Source organism: Durio zibethinus, chromosome 3 (genome assembly GCF_047325235.1).
Source record: "Durio zibethinus cultivar Kanyao isolate XHJ-2024 chromosome 3, ASM4732523v1, whole genome shotgun sequence".
In the NCBI taxonomy this organism is placed as follows: domain Eukaryota; kingdom Viridiplantae; phylum Streptophyta; class Magnoliopsida; order Malvales; family Malvaceae; genus Durio; species Durio zibethinus.
Window position 1 is genome coordinate 7,760,594 of NC_143164.1, and position 26,777 is coordinate 7,787,370.

At 27.7% G+C, this 26,777-nt stretch overlaps 1 long non-coding RNA gene and 2 pseudogenes across 1 annotated transcript; 1 reads left to right on the forward strand and 2 right to left on the reverse strand.

The window, feature by feature from the left end:
* Nucleotides 1–4,507: 4,507 nt before the first annotated feature.
* On the reverse strand, nt 4,508–5,595 carry LOC149519592 (uncharacterized). The gene is made up of 2 exons (XR_016338637.1): nt 5,019–5,595; nt 4,508–4,846 (listed from the first exon to the last, which is right to left on the reverse strand). It is a non-coding gene; the product is annotated as an uncharacterized LOC149519592 (long non-coding RNA).
* A 10,418-nt stretch (nt 5,596–16,013) lies between these two features.
* LOC111299957 (hydroxyproline O-galactosyltransferase HPGT1 pseudogene) lies at nt 16,014–17,297 on the forward strand (annotated as a pseudogene).
* A 6,541-nt stretch (nt 17,298–23,838) lies between these two features.
* On the reverse strand, nt 23,839–25,273 carry LOC111299965 (pentatricopeptide repeat-containing protein At1g77405 pseudogene; annotated as a pseudogene).
* Nucleotides 25,274–26,777: the final 1,504 nt, after the last annotated feature.

The window sequence follows — 26,777 nt, forward strand, 5'->3', positions numbered from 1 at the left end:
AGGATGTAAACCGATGCAGCAAAAGCTAAGGCGCATGAAACCAGAGATGCTGCTGAAAATTAAAGAAGAAGTGAAGAAACAATTCGATGCTGGATTTTTGGAAGTGGCAAAATATCCTGAATGGGTAGCCAACATAGTGCCCGTTCCTAAGAAGGATGGAAAAGTGAGAATGTGTGTCGATTATCGAGATCTGAATAGAGCAAGCCCCAAAGATAACTTTCCTTTACCTCACATCGATACTCTAGTGGATAATACTGCTAGGCACTCCACATTTTCCTTTATGGATGGTTTCTCAGGCTATAATCAGATCAAGATGGCTCGAGATGATATGGAGAAAACTACATTTGTGACCATGTGGGGAACATTCTGTTACAAAGTCATGCCTTTTGGGTTGAAAAATGCTGGTGCTACTTATCAAAGAGCAATGGTGACTCTTTTTCATGACATGATGCATAAAGAGATAGAAGTGTATGTGGATGATATGATTGCAAAATCTCGTGAAAGAGAGGATCATATCGTCAATCTCAAAAAGCTGTTCGACAGGTTGAGGAGATTTCAGTTGAAGTTGAATCCTGCCAAATGTACATTTGGAGCCAAATCAGGAAAACTATTGGGCTTTGTAGTCAGTGAAAAAGGAATCGAAGTGGACCCGGATAAGATACAAGCCATCCAAAACTTATCTCCTCCTCATACCTCAAAAGAAGTGCGAGGTTTCTTAGGGAGATTAAATTATATTGCTCGCTTCATCTCTCAACTCACTTATAAGTGTGATCCTATTTTCAAGCTTCTCAGAAAACATGATCCTGGAGAATGGAATGACGAATGCCAAGAAGCTTTTGATAAGATCAAAGAATACTTGTCAAATCCACCTGTGTTGGTGCCACCAATGCCAGGAAAACCTTTGATTTTGTACTTGACAGTGCATGAAAATTCAATGGGATGTGTGCTAGGGCAAAGAGATGAAACTGATAAGAAAGAACGAGCAATTTACTACTTGAGCAAGAAGTTCACTGATTATGAGTCAAAGTATTCACCATTAGAGAAGATGTGTTGTGCATTAACCTGGACAGCTCGAAGGCTTAGACAATACATGCTTTATCACACTATTTGGCTCATAGCAAAGCTGGATCCTATTAAGTATATCTTCGAAAAGCCCTCATTGACAGGAAGAATAGCACGGTGGCAAGTTATGCTTTCAGAATATGATATCATTTACGTGACTCAAAAAGCTATTAAAGGGAGTGCAATAGCTGAATTCCTTGCTGATCGTGCAATCGAAGATTATGAGCCAATGAAATTAGATTTTCCTGATGAGGATGTGATGGCCATTGAAAAAAATGAACCTGTTGAAAAATCATGGAGGATGTATTTTGATGGAGCTGCTAATGCTTTGGGTCATGGTATTGGGGCAATTTTGATATCTCCTGATGGACATTATTACCCCATCACAGCCAGATTAAATTTTAATTGCACAAACAATGTGGCTGAATATGAGGCCTGTGTTATGGGTCTACAAGCAGCAATTGAAAAGAAGATCAAAATGTTAGATGTGTTTGGAGATTCAGCTTTAGTCATCTATCAGTTACGAGGTGAATGGGAAACAAGAGACTCTAAGTTGATTCGGTACCATAAATACATCTCTGAGTTGGTTAAGCAATTTAAAAAAGTTCAGTTTGAGCATCTACCCAGAGAGGAAAACCAAATTGCTGATGCACTGGCTACTCTAGCTGCAATGATCAAAATAGATGCAAATACTGAAATCCAACCCATCAAGCTGGATGTGAAAGATATACCAGCACATTGCTCAGGTGTTGAAAAAGAAATTGATGGAAGGCCATGGTATCATGATATCATGCAATACATTAAAAGCCAGCAGTACCCAGAACATGCAACAGAAAATGATAAAAGAACTATTAGAAGATTGGCTATGAATTTCTTCATTGATGGAGATATCCTTTACAAAAGAGGTCGAGATCAAGTGCTCTTAAGATGTGTAAATGCAGCTGAAGCAAAGAAGATTATTGAAGAAGTGCATGATGGAATTTGTGGGGCACATGCAAATGGTCATATGATGGCTAGACAAATAATGAGGGCTGGCTATTATTGGTTGACAATGGAGAGTGACTGTATTGATTATGCTAGGAGATGTCATAAATGTCAGATTTATGCTGACAAGATTCATGCTCCACCATCAACATTACACGTTCTAGCTCCTCCCTGGCCATTCTCAATGTGGGGTATGGATGTCATTGGTCCCATTACTCCAAAAGCTTCGAATGGGCATAGATTCATTTTTGTGATGATTGATTACTTCACCAAATGGGTAGAAGCTGCATCATATGCTAGTGTGACCCGATCTGTGGTATGTAAGTTCATAAAAAGAGAGATAATGTGTAGATATGGGCTTCCGGAGACAATTATTTCTGATAATGCCAAAAACTTGAACAACAAAATGATGAATGAAGTATGCACTCAGTTCAAGATCCGCCATCGTAATTCGGCACCATATCGTCCAAAAATGAATGGGGCAGTGGAGGCTGCGAATAAGAATATCAAGAGAATCCTGGAGAAAATGACTGAAACTTACAAAGATTGGTATGAGAAGTTACCTTTTGCCTTGCATGCTTATAGAACATCAGTCAGAACATCTACTGGGGCCACACCGTTCTCTTTGGTATATGGAATGGAAGCTGTGCTACCGATCGAAGTGGAAATTCCCTCACTGAGAGTCCTGATGGAGGTAGAGTTAGAGGAAGCAGAATGGGTTCGAAATCGCTACGAGCAGTTAAACCTCATTGAAGAGAAAAGACTGTCAGCACTTTGTCACGGTCAATTATATCAAAAGAGGATGATGAGAGCACATGACAAGAAAACTCGTCCCCGTTGCTTTAGGGAAGGAGACTTAGTGCTAAAAAGATTCCTTCCAAATCAACATGATAATCGAGGGAAATGGACACCAAATTGGGAAGGCCCGTATGTGGTGAAAAAGGCCTTTTCTGGTGGGGCATTGATTTTGGCAGAAATGGATGGAGGTGATCTGCCTACCCCAATAAATTCAGATGTTGTGAAGAAATATTTTGCTTAAAAAAAAAAGAAAAAAAAAAAAAAAAAAAGGAAAAAAATGATGACTTATCTAAGTTGAAAACCTGAAAAGGCGGCTTAGATGTGAAGCAAAAGCATCATCAAGAAAAGATCCCACAATGCAGGGGCAAGTGTAGTTTGACGAACTTTGAATAATCAAGAAAGTCATCTGATTTAGTTTTAGAGAAAGAATCTGAGAATATTTTGTTCATGATTATCTTGTGATCATTCTTTTGACACCTTTATTTCAACTCAAACACTTTGACATACACTTGGTATCAGCCATAGAAAATACATTATCCTTCATTTGAAAATAATGCCTATCCTTTCCTTTATCCTTATTCGATATTTTTTGTCCATCAGAGAAATGTGATTGCATTTTATTTGTCTTGAACTTAAAATGATGAAAAGAAAAACAAACATGAAAGATCTCAGCATTACTTTTAAAGTTGACAAAGGCAAATGAAAAAGGATGAGAAAAGCATGACAAGTCATTGATGTTGTAGACTTTTGAAAAAAAAATATTGTGGTTAGATGTTGAAGACAGATTGGTCATATAAGAATTCAGATAAAAGAAGCCGAAAGCGAGAGATTTCGAGAACCTTTTTACTACAATGAACGATTTTGATTGCATTACATGCATTGCATCATGAGCACTCAATACATGCATCCATGAGAAGTTGTAACCCAGATAGAAATTTTCCATTTCTTAATGAAAAAACAAGATTTTGGTAAAGAAAATGATCAAACAAAGGAATTCAAAAGAGGAAATTTACTTGTTCAAAGATGAGAACTCAAATTTGAAAACAGAAGATGAAATTTTAAAGTTGTTGAGCCTCTGCTGAGAGGAGCTTTTTCCAAGATGAGATTTTAAAGTTGTTGAGCCTCTGCTGAGAGGAGCTTTTTCCAAGAAGAGATTTTAAAGTTGTTGAGCCTCTGCTGAGAGGAGCTTTTCCAAGATGAATTTTAAAGTTGTTGAGCCTCTGCTGAGAGGAGCTTTTTCAGATGAAATTTTAAAGTTGTGGAGCCTCTGCTGAGAGGAGCTTTTCCAAGATGAATTTTAAAGTTGTTGAGCCTCTGCTGAGAGGAGCTTTTCCAAGATGAATTTTAAAGTTGTTGAGCCTCTGCTGAGAGGAGCTTTTTCAGATGAGATTTTAAAGTTGTTGAGCCTCTGCTGAGAGGAGCTTTTCCAAGATGAATTTTAAAGTTGTTGAACCTCTGCTGAGAGGAGCCCTTTCAAAAATAAAAAAATAAAAAAAATCAAATCAGGATTTATCTTCGGACAAAATCGTCGTCTTTGTCTTTGCCCTATTCCTGATTCTCAGTAATGTGCAAAGAGGGGCAGCTGTAGACACCGGTTTTGTCCGGATCTACTGTTTTTTTTTAATAATAATAATATTTAACAAAACAAACAAAAAACAAAAAATAAACAAACAAAAGAAACAGAAATAAAACAAAAGTCAAGGGGTTGGTTCGGCGCCGAACTGGCCCGACCAACTACCCGATCAGCCTCCCGACAAGCCACCAATCACGGACGGTAGGTATGATTTTTCAGTTGAAAAATGAGATTCAAATCTCAGAAAATCTGAGATTTGAATCCCAACAAGCTCTATAAATATAGCTTGTAAACTAGACTAAAAGGGGGAACGAAAAAAAAGGAAAAGAAGAAGGCAGCTTCTGTAAAAAAAAATTCTGCAAAAACACACAAAAAAAAAAAAAAAAACAACAGTCCCCTGGAACGGGGAACCCAGCGCCAGAAAGCCACCTGAAAAAAAAAAAGAAAGAGATCAGCAGATTCAAAGAAAAAAAAAAAAAAAAGAAAAAAAGAGAGACCGAAACTTTGAGCCCCGATCTACGTCGATCAGGGCTGTTTCCGGTAAAAAGGACACCGGATCTGGAAAGATCGCGTCGAAGAGAACTTCCAGAAGAATTTTCACCTTTCCCGGTCATCAGAAACCACCGTCCAAGACTGCCGGCGGCGAGCCAGACGGCGGCCGGCACGGTGCTCCGGCAACCGACCGACGACCTCTCCCCCAGAGCTCTCTCTCTCTCCCTCTCTCCCTTTTTTTTCTGAAACAGAAGCCAAATGAACCAAAAAAAAAAATCTTCAGCTATATATAGTAAAGCAAAATCTCAAAACGACGTCGTTTAGATAAAGACCCAAAACGACGCCGTTTCAGCCAAGGAGGATCCGCGCGTCAACCCGCGACCCGACCCGGGGTCCGCGCACCCGACCCGCGACCCGCTGCCTTTATCATCTCTGACCGGTCTGACTGGACCGAACCGAACCGCCGGACCAAACCAACCAGATCGAACTGAACCGCCGGACCGAACCAACCAGACCGAACCGAACCGCCGAACCGAACCAGGAGTTGACCGGACCGTTGACCGGTCCAGTTCAGGTAAAAAAAAATTTTTTTTTTTGAATTTTTCTTATTTTTTAAGTATTATTTTATTAATATTTATGCATATTAAAATATCTATATTTGTTAGACTAATTAATGAAATTGTGGTTAAATAATTTTTTATATAATTATGTTATTTTTTAGAATAAACTTTAAAAACAATAACATAAAAAATAAATTTAATAATAATACTAAAGTAGTAAAAAAATGAAAGAAAAAGGAAATTTTTATCCGACGATGAGATTCAAAGGTATTCCGAGTAGTGATGCCTACGAAATCTCTAGGTGAGAAGATTTTTTTTAAAATACTACCAGCGTATTGGAGTATTTATAAAAAAATTTTCAATACAGTAAAGATTTTCTTTTTTAAAAAAATAATAAATAAAAATTGATTAATAAATTAAAATATAACTAATAAAAAATAAGAGAAGAGGAAATTTTTATCCGATGATGAGATTCAAAGGTATTCCGAGTAGTGATGCCTACGAAATCTCTAGGTGAGAAGATTTTTTTAAGTACTACCAGCGTATTGGAGTATTTATAAAAATTTTTCAATACAGTAAAGGTTTTCTTTTTTTTAAGAATAATAAATAAAAATTAATGAATATAATAAAAAATATAAGTAATAAAAATAAGAAGAAAAGAAATTTAATCCAATGATGAGATTCTAAAAGTATTCCGAGTAGAGATGCTTTAAGAAATCTCTAGGTGAGAAGATTTTTTGTAAAATATTACCAGCGTATTGGAATATTTATAGAAAATCTTCAATATGATTAAATTCCTTTTTTCTTCAAAATTTTAATTAAAATTAATAAAATTAATAAAATAATTAATAAAATTTTTGAATGAGAATAAAATGTGTGCATAAACACGAAAATATTTTGCATGGCATGCATAACATAATTTCTTACGAAAAGTAAATTTAGACCTCCAAAGATGAGATTCTAAAAGTATTCCGAATAGAGATGCTTTAAGAAATCTCTAGGTGAGAAAGAGTTCTTTTAATGTTACCAACGTACTGGAACATTTTAAGAATTATTTCAATAAAAAGGTTTTGATTTATTTTTCTCGAGAATAATTTTAATAAATAAAAATCAAAGAAATTATTTTTCGAATACTGAAAATAAGACTGTTTGTATCAAAATCAAAGGATAACACGTTGTTAATTGGTACCGTTTTTTAACGGGCGTTGTGGGGGTGCTAATCCTTCCCCACGCGTAATCGACTCCCGAACCCAGACTGTTTCGCAGACCGTAAAATTATCTTTTTAATAAATTTTAATTAATTTTAAGATTTCATTAAAAGGATATGTTTTAATAGGTGGCCAATCGCACCTAGCCAAAAAAGATTGGTGGCGATTCCGTTATTTTTTATTTCGTTTCCAAATTCGTCGGGCGGACACAAAACCGTTACGACAATTATAGTAGAAATTATAATTATAATCACAAATTACATTTCATATAAAAATCAATGAAATAAATTAAATATGCATTGACCAACAAAATCTAAATATAGCAATTGTCTTCTTATGTCACAACAAACATCCTAATTAAGGTTAAGGTTATTATTATTATTATTATTATTATTATTATTATTATTATTATTATTATATTGTAATAAGGTACAATTATTACTTCTATATACAGGCAACAAAGTTAGTGATTAAATTTTTTACAAACTTCACTGATAATTAATGTATAAAGCAACAATATTTAAAGTTGTAATCTTAGGTATAACCACAAGTATTTAAAATTACACGAGACAAAGGGGTTAGAAATGTGATCATAAAACAACTTTTTAATTATATTTTCTTTTTCGTGGTCAATTGTTATGAACCAGACTAATTTTTTTCTCATTGTAATTGCGAATTAATGTATAAGTGGCATTGCATATATTGCTTTTCAAGGTTCAAATTAATGTTTCAACAAAAGGAAAGGCCGAAAGAGAAAGGAAAAAAAGACTAAATGAGAAAGAAATTATTTAATCTCATTAACCTCTAAAACAAAATCTGACCTTTAACACTTGAAGCCATTTGTTTGGAAGGTAATGATAGGATCACCACAGCTAGCTTCAAGCACCAATTTTATTTAAATCTCACATGTTGTTGTCAATTAAGTCAGTTGATTTGACCCTTAGTTGAGAAAATTATTAGCTAAATTTGCTGTGATCACCAAATAAGAACAACCACCATATTCAGAATTTTTTACTGGTGACATGAGCCATGCCATCTTCTTTTTCTATACAAAGCAGATGAGATTCACGCCACTCAAATCAATTAATCAAGTTTTTTTTTTTTTTTTATACCATTTACAAATTATTTTTTTGAAGTGTGAAAAGAATGGCAAATGATGCATGGCATATTCTAGTTGCAACTTCTCTGGGCCACCACCTCATAATCTTAATTAATTTCTTTTTGATCTTTAACAAGGAAAAGGCTCTCAAAAATGTTTGGAAACGTAAACCGAAATTAAACATTGGAGGACACACCTCTTGTAATCTTTGTTCATGCACATGGATGGTCAATTGGATATGGTAAAAGTTATATTTAGTATATTCTTATGATCTTTCTTAGCACATATGAGCAGTTTAAAAGAAGGCGGATTCGAAAATTTTGAATCTTTTAAATGATATTATAACAATTGTTAGATTAAGTTTAGGTTAATTATTTTTATATTTGATTCGATATTTAATTGAATACACATGAATTTCTTCTCGTCAAAAGAAAAATCAAAGATTTTCATAAAACAGGAAATATATATAGACAAGAAAAGTGAACTTTGCTAGTGATCGATTGTCACACAATAAGAAGAAAGATTATTTTTGAAATTTATTTTTAATTTGATTCCGACATTTAGTTTATTGTATCTAATTCTCATGGGTATTCTAAAATTTCTAATAATGCCCAAGTATCCCAAAATTAGAAACTCATATTTCATTGTAGTTTTTTAAAATTTCAAGAGAAAAGTTAATTTTGTCATATAACTTTAATAATAATTTTTTCTAATTATTTTACTCTTGAAAATCAATATCTAGAGACCCATTATGATAAGGAAATGGGCATTCATAGCCACAAGAATGAATAAAAGTGCAATCCTTATCACTTGGTTGGATACTTGGTACACAATTAGACACGTAGTATATTATATATAATAAAAATATTATGTTTAAAAGAACAAACATAATAGATAACTATAATTTTATAGCTTTGAAGTTTTTATTTAAAAAAAATTACCTTTTTTATATTTGAAACTTGATTGATAATGAAAATATATATATATATATTATTTTAATTACATTTTTAAGGCAAAAACATAGTCTTTGATATTATTAACTACTTTTCTCAACACATAAACATAATATTTGTAAAAAGAAAAAAATAAAATAAGATTATGTTTCTACTTTCATAAATATCAACAAGGTCATTTTCAAAACGTTTCAAAGAAGTTAACTACGTTTTTTAGGGTAGAGCCTAGTCTTTCACGTTTAAAAGAAAAAAAGTCTTTCACGTGACCTTCATTATTAAATACTTTCATAATGTTAGGAACAGTCTTTCACATTTTTTTCCTATGTTGAAAGCGGTTATTTTCAATACCTTTCAATGAAAGAAAAAAGTAAACATAGTGGTTAGTTTCATTTAATTGAAAAAATTAAATCTCATGTCATAAACATAAAGAGAAAATAATGTAGAAAATGACCACTTTTAAATGGGATAAAAAGAAAAAAGGTAAAGTAAGATAATGTTTATTCTTTTATAAACGTAATGTTTGTAAATTTTTTTAATCAAAGATTATGATTTTACTTTTATGAACTTAGTGATTGCATAAACGTAATGATTATAATTTTTTTAATAAAAAATCATGTTTTTACTTTTTATAAACATAATGATTGTAAAAGAATTTTTCAATCAAAAACTATGTTTTTACTTTCATAAATATAATGTCTCTTTTCATAGAAATGTAGTATTTATTATAAATACTACATCTATATCCAATAAAATATAGTCTTTACTTATTAAAATGTAGTCTTTGACTTATATTTTTATCAAAGACTGCATTTATATTTTTTTAAAAAAATTGTAATCTTTGATTTTATTTATTTAATTTTTATTCATAATAAATCATCTTCCTTTTAAATTTATAAAAATGAAAACTTTTTTATTTTGGTTATTTAATGATGGTCACATTTTAATTTTAATAATATAATTGGTAGTTGAAATGTTAGTCATGTGTTATTTACATGTAATTAAAGTTATTATAGTAAAAAACTTTTATTACGTAATCTAACTTTTCCTCGAATCAAACACAATAATTTAATATTTTCATAATACGAAGAATAAGCTATTGCCAATAATCCACACTTACTCGAGATTATTTTTCTTCTTAAAATTTAAGATTTTGTGAATTAAACGTTCCCTAAGTATAAAATTAAGATGAGAAGCCTTAAATTTTTAAACACAAATTTAGCATTATTCTTGAAAAGAGAATCACTCTAGACCCAATATTTTGATTCATAAGTCATTTGACCACACACGCACATACTCACACACACATATATATATATATATTATTTTTTAGCATGTAATATATATTTAATTGTTAATGAAATTATAAAATATATTGAATTAATGTTAATATTTTAATGACGAATTAAAATTATATTTGGTGCAAATATGATAGATAGGATAAAATAATAATTATCTAATATCATATTTTGATTTATCTCTAAAAAAATGATATGATTGGATGATTAATCCTTCCAAAACAGAGAGAATTATTTTTAATCAATGAGATTAAATTTGCATATCTTATTATATTTTTAAAAATTACATCTATAATTTAAATTTTATAAATTTTGAAGAAGGATAATTTTAACCAATAAACAAAATTATTCTATTCTATTCCTTTTACAAATCAAACACAATAAAAAATAATATTATTTAATTTAATTCTATTTATAATATAATCTTATTTTATCATAATTTTATGTATCAAACATACCATAAATTACAAGGCTCCCAAAATATATATATATATATATATTTGAAAGACCTTTCTAGCAGTTTTAATTTTCTAATTTTTCTCAATCCATTTGGAGAAAAAAGAAAGGTTTGTATAGAGGCATTAAATAAGACCAATTCTAAAGTCAACATTAAGTCCTTTACAGGACTCTTCTCCCTCTGATTTATCCAATCTATCAGTTTTTTCCAAGAATATGGTCTAATGTTTAAAAAAAGAAAAAAGAAAAAAGAAAACAGAAAAATTACTAACATGTTTTTATCCGTATTTAATATGTCGCAGTCGGCTGCCTAACTAACAATTCAGGGCAGGTCTGGCTAACTACTGATCTCACAAATGTTAATAAGCAGGAAATAAAATTCTAATTCTGAATTTTTAATGACTAGTTAAGCAAAATTTAAAGTATCCTGTTAAAATTAAATAATCATTCAAACTTTTATTATTTTAGTATAATTAATTAAACTCTCAAATATTTAATTTTACCTAATTGGACTTTTATTGGACAAAATTGGTTAATCGTCATCATTAATTTTCATCTAATTGAGAGTTTAATTATGTAAAAATAAATATTTAAAGGCTCATTTAATTGAAAATAAATATTTAAAAATTCAATTAATTGCAATAAAATGATAGAGATTTAATGATTATTTAATTTTAGTTTAGAAACTTTTTAATATTTAAGCCAAATTAAAATGAGGTTATTGTAGAATAAAAATTGATTGAACGTACTAATTTTTCTTTTCATTCATCAAATCATGAGTTTGGATTCACAAGCAAGGGCATAACAAGCAGATATCGTTAACTTAATTTTTCTTGATAATTTAGACTCAATTTGAAATGGTTACTATTCAATTCCAAAACTAGTAGGGTTCACTAAATAAAATCAATTTTCCTTCATTTCTTTATGTTAACTAGACAAAGTGTTGGTTAGAACGTGTACATGTAAATTTGTATTCAATTCAAACACCTCTAAAATCCGCAATTTAGTTGCAAATATTTGTAAAAGATGGTTAATGATAAACAAAATCTCTGTCACCTTCCTCTCTCTCCTCTCTATTTGGAGCTAAAGATGGTTTTTCTATGATTGCAAGAATATGATAATGGTTTCGGTTAGTGGTTCAAATCAACCAAACCCAAAACGGTGTGCGTCCCATGCTGTCCTCTCCCAACGAACGTGATTGCAGTCGTTACACAAAACAAAAATCTGGGCTGCCTTGTTTACTTTGATATACAAAAACAATAAGTTAATCATTGTTGGTTAATCTTAAACCAAACCCCCTTGATTTTTGCTGTCGTTACACAAAACAAAAATCTGGGCTGCCTTGTTTACTTTGATATACAAAAACAATAAGTTAATCATTGTTGGTTAATCTAAAACCAAACCCCCTTGATTTTTACAATTCCATCGACTCCCACATTTGGTCTTTTTGGCTTCACCGCAATGATATCATTTTCAATGGAAAAGCTACGCAGTTCATCGCTACACAATTCGTCCTTACGTAGTTCGTTGATATTATTAAAGTGCGCCGCCTTGCTTTTCCAAATAATAATAATAATAATAACAATAAGAAGAAGAAGAAGAAGGAAAAGAGATATGAATCATATCCAAATTTAATAGGAAATCTAATTTTTCTCTGAAGATAAAGATAAGTATTAAATTTTGAAATGGAAATGAATATAATTTTAAATTTTTTATTAGATACAGAGATAAATAATATAGCACATATTGAGCACCTGTATCTATGGATGGATTTACACTGTGGGCAGTGGGGTTAACTGCCTCCTCTGAAATCTTAAAATTCTTTTAAAATATATTATGATATTAGTCAAAATTTTTAATATTTTTACATTTTAGCCCCACTAAATTGAAAAAAAAGATATAAAGGGAAGGGATTTAAAAATATTATAAAGTATAAATATACTTTAGGAAAAAAATGGACTTAATTCAAAATAAATTATTATATGTATATATTAATAACTTTTTGGTTTATAAATAATTATTTCATGTAAGTCTCACTCTAACTAATTTAAGTTACAACCTAATATTACTTTTCTCTCTTTTACCCCCATCTGTCTAGTCTCCTTTTTTTTTTTTCATTTGCATACTTCATTTTTTTACTTATATGAAATATCATTATATTATTGTAAAAGTGTCAAAATCAAGCATAAAATGATAAAATATTTGTAAAAAGAAAAAAAAGCACAAATTAAAGTTAAACTAATTTTGTATAGTAAAATATAGGTATCGGGTAAAATGGAACTACAACAAAATATTCATGATATAAAAATTTATTTTTAACATATCTAAGTACTTTCTTCTCTTGTTGTTTTTCTTTTATATTGATAATGTGATAAGGTGTTTTTTTAATATTATTTAGAATTTTTCATAATATATATTTGATGTAAAATAATGTTGTAGAGATGTAATCTAACAAAATCTAAAATTTAGAAAAAAAAAATAGCATCAATTTTAAAATTATTTTAAAAGTTAAAATATATATAAAAGTAGCCTGTTGTTAGTCTTATTTTGTATTTTCATATCTTATCTTATGCCTTATAAACTATAGAGAAATTAAATTAGTATTTGATTAAAAATTAGTCAAAAACAAATATCATTAGTAAGAGAAAGTGAATTTTAAAAGAAATATTGACATTGAATAAAGTTATATATCTTTTAATTTTGACAATGAAAAAGAAATCCTACATTTTCTATTTATGAAAACTATTTAACTCAATTATATAATACTATTTTCATTTGAAAAATGACAATATTATGTATTTGTGTTTATTTGATAGTTAAATTTTTTTTATTTAATATTATAAGTTTTTTGTTATATTTGTATTAATTTCTATTTAAATTTTTTATATATTTAATATTGTAAGAAATATTTCAAATTCTTTTATTTAAAGTTTGTTTTACATTTAAAAAATATTATCTTTATATTAAATAAAAAATTTTAAGTAAATATATTATATAATAAATTTACTCCCATTTACCTCCACTAAAGAAAAATCCTAAATCTGTCCCTACTCGTATCCATATCCTTATATATAATAAATAGATTTTATATTGAATAATATAAATTTTATTTTAAATTAATTGGAATTAATATATTTCTATGTAAAAATATAAATTTAGAAAAAAATTGCATAAATGTGTAAAATTAACAAAAAAAAAAAGCTAAAAGATAATTTTTATTTTTATTTTTTTAAAATCTATAAATACAAAAACTATTCATACTGATTAAATATCTACAAGGATGGAGATGAGAATAATCTTAAAATGCCTATTGGATATGGGTGCTTGTTGAGTATAATACAAAAAATCGAAGATGGAGATGAGAAATATTTTATTCATTCCACACCCTATCAATTGGCATTTCTAATGATAAACATGGAAATGAATAATATAATTAATTAAGTATTTTTTATCCTAGCTAGTTATTAGATTTGAAAATTTTAAACACAATACAATGATTTGATATAAAACAATAAAAACATACACGAAAGTAATAAAATATAAATTTTTAGCAAAAACTGTATATAATTTTGACAAAAACAAAAATACGTTACGTGTTTGACAAATTTACAAAAATTATGACAGGATAATATATTTTCATATTTTACATGTATTTAACATGCAATAAATATGGAAACATGACTTACCAATTGTACTAATCATCTATCATTTTTTTGCTTGGAGGCAATTCAACCAACTATTAGTAGTAAGATGTCTATAGATTCCAACTCATCCATCATCACTTTGATTAAAAGAAAATAAATTGCTTGCTTCAGCATTATATTGGTGTTTTAGTCGAAAAGGTAAACGAGAAGGACATTTTCCAAATCGTCTGGTAAACCATTTAATTGTATATTTTATCAGAGATAGTAGTTGATCATGCTAGTGATATAAGTAATTAAATTTTTTCACATGCATGGTTTAGTGAAATATCGGCATTCCCTTGGATTAATCCAAAGGGCCTAATAAAACCCAATTAAGCAATAATTAGAAACACAAAAATCACTCACCATTCGCAACAAACAAGAAGAAAAACGAACATTTTTTTTGACATTTTACCCTTAATTCCATCATTTTTTGAAATCGACTAGCTTAAATCAAGGAATTGAAGTAATGGTCCTAAAAGAGTAGTTTGGAATGTCTTTGAGCTATCTCAAAAGAGTGAGAAGAATTGAAAGATCTCTTCCCTTGCCTTTTTCCATTCATTAGCTACTTTCTTCGGGTAGGCCATCTCTTTTATTTTATGAAGTCAATTGTCCATGTGCCCAAATCAATAAAGGTTATTCATCCTTATAAACATTCCATTTTGTTCAAAGTTATATTTAAATTTCTAGATATATTTATAGGGTTTTTAATTTTTAGGCATTAAAGTAGTGTTTGATATGAGGTGATTACTCTCAAAATCTACACATAATAATTAGATCATTGTGTTTGGTAAATACTTGATAATTCTATATGATGATGATTTTAAATCACTAAAAGTAATTAGATCACTACCTTGGAGGGTGATCTAATTTCTCATATAAAATGATAAAAAAATTTATCACTGAGATGAAATAATATGTAAAATTAAAAATTATTAATTTTACCCATTTAATATGTGAATTAAAATTTTATTACATCTTAAAATTGTAATTATTTGATATTATAAATTTTTATATTTTCAAGCTAATATTCACTATAACAAGTTAAAAATAAGTTGTATATGTTTTTACATTTTTTTAATGTTGTATATATAATATAATTTTTAATTTTTCTTATATTATGAATTTAATAGATTGGTTTCATTTTCTAATTTAAATATTTTTTTCATAATTTATATTGTAAAAATAGATTTACCTATCAATAAATATATTTATTAATTTAACAATTTAATTATTTTTAATTATAAATAATTATAAATAAATAAATATTACTAATATTTTACAAATCATTATCTTTAAACAATCATAAAATTATTCAATTATGTAACTATTACATGGTTATTTTTGTACTTTTAAATAAAATAATATTTAATTTTTAGCAGTACAAAACACAATGATCTTTAATTTTTAAGAATTAATCATTGTTAGCTAAACAAAATGATTTCAAATCATAAATATTAAGATCATTTTGATAATAAAATTATCCCGATAATTATATTACCATGATGATCTTGCAAAAGATACCAATCGGAACCTAAATGGCTAATTGGATCTGGAGTTCGCTTTGAGCATTAGGTCCAGCATTTTGTTTATTTTATTTTTTAGTTTATTATGTTAGAAGTAAAGGTCTGAAATATACGGATTAAGCAAAATTTGTTAGGATCAACTTCTATTACATCTAGACTACTTTTGCAATTGAGTTGTAATTTGTTTGAGCTCTGAATCTGGTTCTTGGGAGAGTTCTAAATTAGAATTGGATTTCAAATCTAAAATTGAACCCTATTGAAATTAAACCAGAACAATCTCTTCGACTTTAGATTTCCACCCAAAATAGAATTAAGTGCCTATAAATGAACACATGGACACCATTGAAAAGGGGGAAGGAAATTGCGATTGTCAAAAGGGATCGTCAGAAGAGAAAAACAAAAATTGGCAATGAAGAGTTTTTGGGATTAGCATTCTTGAAGTATAATTTTGGCATTGGGTAGTTGTTGTTTGGATCTGGATTCGAAAGAGGTGGATGAGGGGATTTTTTTTTTGGGTATATCTTCAAGCCGCACACAGCGGAAGCGGCGGTACTTTGTTGGTTCTAGGCAAGGCTCTTGGTAGTTGGTATCTTGAAGAAGTTACAAGAAAAGGAAAGAAAAGATGCTAGCAGCAGACTTGAAGAAGGAGAGCATAGGATAAAAATAAAGCTCTAGTCGAGAAACAAGATTAAAGGGCAGTGGTGCTTGTTCCAAACCACAAGAAGTTCACTTGACATTGAAATTTTTCTTATTTTGTCATCAATTTGACTCACATTGCCAAGACAAAAAATGCAGAATTGTGGCCGGATGCAGAAAACAGGGTTTATTTGATAAAGGACCTTGATAGGATAACTGGGCTGGGCGAATCTGCTATACCAGCGGATGATACTTTGAAAATCATAGCCTGCGGGGAACAGCAGAAGAAATTATCAGCATTTGAGATGGATCTTGCTGCAGTTAACCAGACACTGATGGGGCTGCTTCAAATCGAAGGCCACTTGTAGTAATAGGAGTTCTGACAAGATTTTGACGCAAGAACAACAGAGATGCAATACGTAAGGCATGGATGGGAGGCGGTGCAACTTTGAAGAAAATGGAGAATAAAAAGGGCATAGTCTCACGATTTGTCATGGGAAGAAGTGCGAACCGTGGGGATAGTTTGGACAGGAGCATTGACGATGAAAATAGGCAAACAAATGACTTCATTATTCTTGACCAAGTTGAGACACCTGGGGAGCTTCCAAAAATTTGCTCTTGCCACTGACAGATGGGATGCCGAGTTTTATGCAAAAGTTAATGATGATATTTATGTAAATATTGATGCCTTGGAAGCTACACTTACATCTCATCTGGCCAAACCTCGTGTTTATATTGGCTGTATGAAATCAGGCGAAGTTTTCTCTAAATCGAGCTACAAATGGTATGAACCAGATTGGTGGAAATTTGGTGATAAAAATTATACTTTCGCCATGCATCAGGAGAAACGGCTTGATGTCAAACATGTAGTGTAGATGACGTGGGTGGATTTCTACCTATTATCAATCATTCACCAATGAGTTTTTTAACTCTTTAACAGGTTATATCGAGTCATTTTTGCTCTCCATTGTTGTTGTTGTTGTTGTTTTTTTCTTTTTTTGTTTATTTAGGCATTTATCCATTTATTTACATATTTAGGTTTTTTAGATTAATAACATAAAAATAAGATATAGATTAGATAACAATTGATAGATTTTTTTTTAGTGTTCCCTTTTTTGTGTTTTTATCATGTAATTTTTATAAAAAAAATTGAAAGCTAAAGATCATTCAATAATAGAAATCCTAAGAAAGTTACAAACGTTTAATTTTTTTTTTGAAAATTTTAGGTAAGATAATTTTTTTTAAATTCGACCAAATCGTTGAAGGATTTAGAAATTGATTTCGATATAAGAATTTTTATTTAGTTTTAATTTGAGAAATATAAAATTGAAATAAATTGTGATTTTCTTTTATGATTAATTATTTGTGTTTACATATATTAAATTTTATTTGATTATTGTATTATTATGGATTTGACTATGTATATTTTCATGTATATGTATTTCCTTTTTCATAAAATATTTAATAAATTTGATTACAAGCCTCTTTAAGCAAATAGGTGTACTGTGTGTTACTTGAATACTATTGAGATGAGAAATATTTTTAGAGGGTTGATTGTTAGAGAAAACCTAAAAATATTTTTAATATTTTATTATTTATTTATTTATTGTAATGTTTATATATTTGTTTAACTAATTTATAAAATAAAATAATTAGGAATAAATAAAATTTCGCCCAATGATGAAATTCTAAAAAAGCTACATACATGTAATTTTCTTGGAAATTTTTAAGTGGGAGAATTTTTTCTAAATTCAAATAAGAAATTTTATTTATTTTTAATTTGGAAAAATTTTAAATTGGGAACAAAGTATGATGATTTTATTTAATTACATCTTATATAAATATATAAAGGCAAAACTTTTGGCAAAAAAAAGAAAAATATTCAATTTAGATAGTTTATAATGTTGACATATAAACAACATTTATCAATCGTCATGTGTCTTGTATTAAATATATTTATTCATATATTTTTCTTCAAATTGATATGAATTGATTTGATACATAAAAATTTTAAAATATTTTCATGCATTAATTGTATTTATTTTCTTTTAAATTTTCAATTGACTTATCTTTTATTTTCAATAATATATCCTAAATCTTACATCTTATATATTATATATCTTATATAAATATATAAAAGCCAAAATCTTTGGTAAAAAAGGAAATTTTCCAATATGGATAACTTATATTATTGATATGTGGATAATTTTGAAAATCACCACGTGTATTATATTTTATTTTATTTAAATTATTTTTAAAAAATTAAATTTATTTATTATTATTATTTATTTTAAATCATTTTTAATTAAATTCATATTAGAAGTAATAAAACTTTAATTGCCATCATTATAGAATAGTTTTATGTTCTCCTTTTTCAGTTATAATATTCAACTCTTAAATTATATTCTATATAATCTTATATCATATATAAATATATAAAAGCCAAAGTCTTTGGCAAAAAAGAAAAAAATCCAATGTGGTTGTTCAATTTTTTTGACACGTGTATAATCATAAATAAATATCATGTGTCATCTAATAAAAACATTTTTAATTTAAAAAAAATCAATATATTTAGTTTGATTTGATTCATTGTTAATGTAAAAAAAGTAAATTTATTTCATTTAGATTATTGTATTTGTTCTCTTTTAAATAGTCATTACTCTTACCTTATATAAATAAATTCAATTCAATTTGTAATCAAAGTTAATTGTTATTTACCTTAAATTACTCTTAGTTAAATTTTATTTTTAATTTTTCACACCAACTTCAACATTATAAATAAGAATATGTTTTTGTCCATTAGAAATAATAATATTGGACAATTATTCTATAATTTTATTATGTTCCATTTCTCTTTTTTCTTTTTCTTATTTGTTCTATTGATTTGTTTCCTTTTCTTCCACTTGTTTTATTCTTTTTTATTTCAAAATGTGATTTCTTTTATTGTTTTTTAATATTAAAATTTACCTTTTAGCCAAAAAAATAAAAAAAGAAACTATATGTTAATATAGTCAAATATGTTCAAATGCCACAGAAATTAATATTCTTTTGCTTTTAGTTTTTGGAACCAAAAAAAATAAAAAACTAATATTAGTATAATATACAAATATGTTCATACGCCTTAGAAAAAGAAAAAAAACTAATATTCTTTTGCTTTTAGTTTTTGGAACAATATTAGTATAATATATAAATATGTTCATATGCCTTAAAATTAATCTAAACATTTTCATACAAATATGTTGATACGATTTTAAGTTTATATTTTAATGAAGTAATTTATAATTTTTATGTGCAAATGTATATATGTATGCTAGGTGATAACATTGACTACAAAGTTTTTCCAGCTTTTCTAATTGGTAACAAGTTTTTGTCTGGAACATGTTGGGTTTCAAATATCATAGTGAAGGATCATTGCCATGAAGAAAGTAGGATATGGCACACAAGGGAATGTCCAAATAAATATGGATAGCTTGAATGGGATTAACAATTTCTAAATTTAAATTATTCCAATATCAAATGAAATTCAATTATCTTATACATATAAATGAAAACAAAATATTAATTTGTTATCTAAATTATAATGTATTGATTTCTTAAATATTATTATAAGCAATGAGAATTATGCTAATTGATTTGCTCGATCATTTATTTTGAAAATTCAAAACAAAAGTAAAGTTCACATTAATCACTCAACATATGATCTCCATCAATTGCGATTATAATTTTCATTTAAATTTGACAAATGCATTACTTTTGATAAATGCGTTATAATTTTAAATTAATTGGTGTCTATTAAGCTAAATTATCCTAAATTATAGATCAAAACAAAATCAATTATACTTTATAATCAAAGAATTTCTTAATGATTTAAATAATTAATAAATACTATAATTACGATTATTAAACATTTTTTAGTATCTCAAAAAATTTAATAACCACTACAAAACAAACAATAATAAAAGTCAGTTGGCATATAATCTTAATAAATACTTCTTTTTTAAGATTAACCTTAAATTGTATTCAAATCATTTAATCTATGATTGTAAGATTTTGAATAATCATAGATATAAAAATAATCATAGATAAAAATCATTTAGCAAATACTTTATATAAAAAAAAATCATTTAGATGAATAATCATTTAGCAAATACCTTAAATAATCATATTTTATAATCAGTTGACATATGATCTTAATAAATATTTCCTTTTTTAAGATAAACCAGTTGGCAATCAACGGGTTTAATGATTTAAGAATTTCTAAAGAAATATAATTAATAAATTAATAAATACTACAATTACAACAATAAAAGAGTTGATTCTCTAATCAATTATTTGATACAATTATATTTGATTAAATATGGTATCCATTTGAGTAATTGATATAATTATATGTAAATATAGAAAGCCAATATATCAAATTAATTTTCCATAATTAAGTTAATAAAATAAAATATTTCATTCTCAATCAACCAGCCATTATATGGCCATTATTCGCTTATAATTTTTATTATTTCAATATTAACTTTCATAATTTAATGTTGCCTTATTAATTAACCAACAACACATTTTTTTATAAGTAACTCTAAGTTTTTAATTTTGAAAAGCAATGCATCTTTAACTATCTTTCACTAATTTTATATCTTTTGATTAATGTTCAACTCCACTTCAATTTTTACTTAAATTTTCACTTTACATAATTTCTTGATCTGTGTTACTTAAAGTTTATTCTCTCTTTATACTTATATTTTATATCTTTTTAACCATGATATTAGCTATTTTTTTAATACTTTTTAATTGTTTCTTAAGTATCATTTTGCCTCTTTATTGCAAAATTATAATTGGTTTTATGTGGCCTATTTCATATATATATATATATATATATATATATATATAAATATTATTATTTTTTGTTGGATTTACATAGTTTATTTAATAAATTATTTGTAGTTTACTGGTAATTAAATAAGGTTTATATATGTAATATGGACACAAGATTAAATAAACAAAGGAGAATAGCAATTTTAACACAAAAGTAACATTCACAACATATTATGCCATGTAGACCAATTGGATACATATTTTCAAGGTCATATTCTACCATGGAGGTTAGAAATTACTCTAAACATTAATAAAAAACCACTCAAGCAACACAAAACGCCAAAAACATTTTAGGCAACAAGTATATCCTCTCAATAGAGAACATTCACTCAAATTATAGTCCTTACTTGCAAAACAATATAATCAATACAAGCGGCTATTTTCAAGATCGAACCCAACTTAGTAGATCTTCATTAACTCCTATTCATGCAGAAATGACAAATTTCTTTTCTTGGACAATTGCAAATGACAAATGTTTTTTCTTACAGGGTAATTGTATTTTGAAAGAGAATGATGCTTTAAAAAGTATGCATTTTTTTAAAAGTGGGTCTTTTTTTTCAAATTAAAAATATATACATATGCATATTTTATTGTATATTTAATATTTTATTTTTTGTAATTTTTAACTAAGTCAAAGAGCATTATTTTAGATGAAATATTATTTCAATGTAAAATACTTTTATATAATGTCTTTTAATTCAATAAGACTACATTTTAATTTATAAATTTCTTTATTAAAAATTTTGCACAAATCTGTATCTAATCTTTCATTTTTTCTTCTTATTTATTGTTTTTTAAGTATGCATCATTTATATATAAATATCTTTTACATATTTTTGTGCAATCAAAAAGAAAAAGAGAATGGGATGATTTTATATTTATCTTTTTTATTAATTATTATATTTATTATTATATTTAAAAAATTATGCGATAAAGTTTTTTATTATCTAAATTGGCATTATTCAATAGCAATCGAAAAAGGTATTAAACATCAAAATCAACTATTCATGATGTAAATTATTTTTAACATTGTTTTCGTAATCTACAACAAAAGAATTTGCTATTATGAAAGAGAAAAGAATTTGCTATTAATGATGTCAATTAAAGTTTTATTATCTATTATATGAATTTTAACTGAAAGTAATTTAAGATAAATAATAAAAAATGATTTTTTGTTCAAATTAATTAAAAAAATAAAAGTTGACTATTAACAAAATTAAAACTAATTATACCGAAAATATTTAAATTAGTAGTAATTAATCATTTAATATTTTGTCAACCACTCCATAAAAAAGGCAAGCAATGGAAATGGAATCAATGAAAATTTTAATATTTATAATATATTGTTTTCAAATTATTATATTATATCTTTTGAAAATTATTTTTCAGATAAAATGCTTTTGTGTATTTGAATTTTGTAACTGAATTTTCATTTATATATTCATTTAGGTTAATAATTATATGAAAGTATGTTATTATTATAAATCTAAAATATAAGTTTACTTTTTTTAAAAGAATAAATAACTTATCTTGAGTTGAAATAAATACAAATAATGCAAAATAAATAAAGCAATCTTGAGTTAATCAAACTTTTTTCTATAACATACATTCACTTTCTTTTCTTTAACAATATTGCTATTTGAATATTTTAAAAGTTTTATTTTCTTATATATCACCTACATATATGTACATATGAAATTTGTATTTTTTACTAAGCATAATACTTATATGTATAATTATATATATAAAAACAATAACTCATGGATTGCATGGGCCACAAACTATTGATTGATTAAATTTTGATTAAATGATTATTGTATTTTATTGAATTGTATATTTTATTTATGTATTTTATTGAATTGCATATTTTATTATATATTAAATTTCATAAAATATTTAATAAATTCGATGACAGAGTTTTTTCAAAAAAACTAACATATTACTTAAATACTTTTGAAGTAACGAATATTTTTAAGGGGTTGTCCAAAATGTTGGAAAAAACCTAAAAATATGTCCTATATTAAGATATTAAAATTAACAAAAATAATAAATCAATAAAGATGAATTAGGAATAAAAGACTATTGAATTAAGGTTAAGAAGATAATTTAAGATTAATTGATACAAACTTGTGAGCATTGTAAGAGTATTATAACTTTCTTTACATATAATCGAATTTCGAAACCCAATTTTTTTAAGTAGACTAAATCATATTCTTTTTAAGGATCCTTAATTAAACTTAGGACAACTACGAATAGATTCACTTAAATGACCAATTATACCTAAATAAAAAATATTAGAGACGATTCTATATATTGTATCTAATGAGCTAGATCTAAGACTTACACGTTATGATAGTCCTTACCCTATGTTTTATTTTAGCTGTGAAAGTAGTAGAATTCAACAGTAAATAACATCAAAAATCAAAATGTAGGAAGTCATGGAAAACTTAGATGAAGTTTGTAAAATTTTATATTAAAAATGATTAAATAAAAATTAAAGTCTATAAATTAAAAGTTGTTTTACATAAGTTAATCATATAAAATTAAAAAAAAAATAGTAAAATTTTGATATATTTTTAATAGATATTTTTAGTAAAAATTTACAAACCTAACCAAAAAATTTTCGTCTAAATTTTATACATATTTAAAAGGACAAGACGGTGAGTAAAACTGCTTATAATTTGAAACTCAGAAGTCTCAAACAATAAACCAAACTTGAGAAGCAGAAAGGAAATTCAATTAACTCTGTAATACTTACCACCAGAGTGCCTCAACAAACAACTAAATTCTTCTTGTCTGCTGTGCTTTAAATGGTTGAGAACAATTACCTTTTCCTGAAATTAAACCTCCCCACACAATCCTCATTGTCATTATGCGACTCGATACTTGTTTCACCTTCATCACTTGTCCACATTTGCTCTATATACCGTCTCATATTGTTTTATGCAACCCATCATCTATCAAATTGGCCGCTCCTACCGAATTCAGTGCATCACAAACTAACTTATATGTATATTCTCTAGGAATCGATCCCCCTCCGATCAACTTAAAATGAAAATCCTTGGCCTCCAACACCCTTCCTGCTTCACACAGAGCATGTATGCTGGGAGTGTAAGAACTATTTGTTGTTACCCCATGATTCATCTGTTGCATTCTGCGCATCATCTCAACGCCCTTATCAATCTCATTAACAGCACAATAGTATCTAATAAAAGAACTATAATATCTTCAAAAAGTTCCAAAGCCCTTTCAATCCGATTGGTCTACAACAACCATCAATCAAACAGTCATAAGAGACAACATCAGGAACAAAACCCTTAGAGAACATTTTCGCGAAACAAGTGATTCGACTTATAAATTCTCCTCCTAATTGCCTTTCTACAACCAGTTTGCATGCTAAATTTACAATAAGAAATTATCAAAATCGTGTGAGTATACACATCTGGGGGACATCTAAACCCTGGTAACTCCTTTTGTTCCAACAAGAACCTTGCTTTATTAAAATTCCCAGCCCTACAAAGAGCTTGCAATGAAATAGCTTCATTCTATAAAAGCATGCCAATTCTTCAATAACTAACCCTTCTTCTTCTAGTACTTTAATGAAACAGGTGACAGTAGAAGTAGTAACAAAGGCCTCATCTTCTCTTCCGGACATTTCCTTGAGAAAATGCCAAAGACCCTCAAATTATTACCTTTAGCCAAAACAAGGGCCATTTCTTTACAAGTTTTCTCATTATGGGCAAACCCAAAAAAAATTTCTACACACAAAAAGAATACCATTGCTTTATCTAATCCTAAAAGCCACCCTTTTGGGGTTTCTATAAGCAGCAGGGCCAAGAACAAGAACATTGTGGGATTTCTCAAATCTTTCTTGTTTGAGGTTTCTTTGCTTTAAAGGAGCACGTTGGCGGCAGACCTTTCTGGCGGCCGAATGGAACGAGGGGATTAGAAGAAGAATTTTGGAACGGGTCTAAGGTTGCCCATGGATTTCAGGTTGTTGAAGAAGCGAGTTGGGCATCAAAGGGTCGGTTTTGGAGCATAATTGATAATACTTGGTGTACTTGGAGCATAATTGTATAAATGTAAATAGCTTGACAAAGCCCATAGTTATAGTACTTCACTTGGACTTCCTTCCATCAAAGCCTATTGATAAGGCCTGGTCCAATTCTCTGATCGAATCTTACTGAATGGATAACAATGAAGAAGATAGTTGCCAAAATTAACAAGCTTAAAGTATCATCCACTCAAAACTCTGACAACCAAAAACCCTCTACAACAGGATCAAAACATATGGAAACTATAGTAGCTATATATCGGTCAGGAAAAGCACCTCATGAAAACAAGTAAAAATCAATGAGGGGTCGAAAGACCATCTTTATCCAAGGCATATACAAGCGAAGAATACCTTAATTAAGGAGTCTGACTTTGATCATATCATTTTTGAGTTATCATGGGGAAATAGGGGAAAAAAAAGTTTTTAAAACCTCGCTCTTGAATTTACAATAAAAACTTGGGACTACTTCCGTTTCCCTTTAGCATCACTTCATTGGGCTTGCGATAAGGAGAAATGGTAACAAACCCATGTGACAAATAACCAAATTTATACAATACATGAAAAAATTTCTCCAAAAAATTTTCAAAATATCATTTTTATTATTTGATAAGAAATTGAAGCTGACTAAATTGATTATTAAGTATTCATATAATAATTACAAAAATATTTATTCTTTTATAATTTATTTATTATAATACATTACCTAAAAATTTATCAAAATATCATTTTCATTATTTGATAAGAAATTAATATGTAACAAAATTGATTATTCTTCTCTCATATTATAATTATGAAAAAATATATTTTTTTATAATTATTTATTATAATATTCTTAAACAAAATTATGAAAATATCCTTAAAAAATTGACATGTGATCAAATTGACTATTATATCCGCATACCATAATTATGAAAATATTCTTTCTCTTATATTTATTTACTATAATTTCTTTATACCATAATTATAAAAATATCTCTTATAATTTATCAAAATTACTATAATGTCATCTTACCATAATTACGAAGTACCTTTCTCTCATAATTAATCAAAATTATTATAATGATCCCTATTATATTTATAAAAATACCCTTATGAATGCTTAATAAGAAGTTAACATGTGACATTTTGTTTCAAAATCAATCACATATATTAAAACAATCCCATTGATAATTACTATAAAAGCCATTTATTTATTTGATATGATATAGATTAGAAATGTAATCGATCGAGTTTAAATCGATAAAATATTAAGCTTGAGCTCAAGCTTGACTTCAAATTTGAAGTTCGAAACTTAGTTCGAACTCAATCAAGTTTTTTTTTTTAGCTCCAAGCTACTTGAGCTCGCTTGATTCGATATAGAAATTGAGCTACTCGAGCTTGCTCGATTAAGCTTAATTAATATATAAAAATAAGCTCGATTCTTATATTCCATAAAAATTCGATTATTTGTGCTTGAGCTTAAATTCGAGTTCGAGATATTTTATCAATTAAAATAATTAAAATATATTAAAATATAAAAA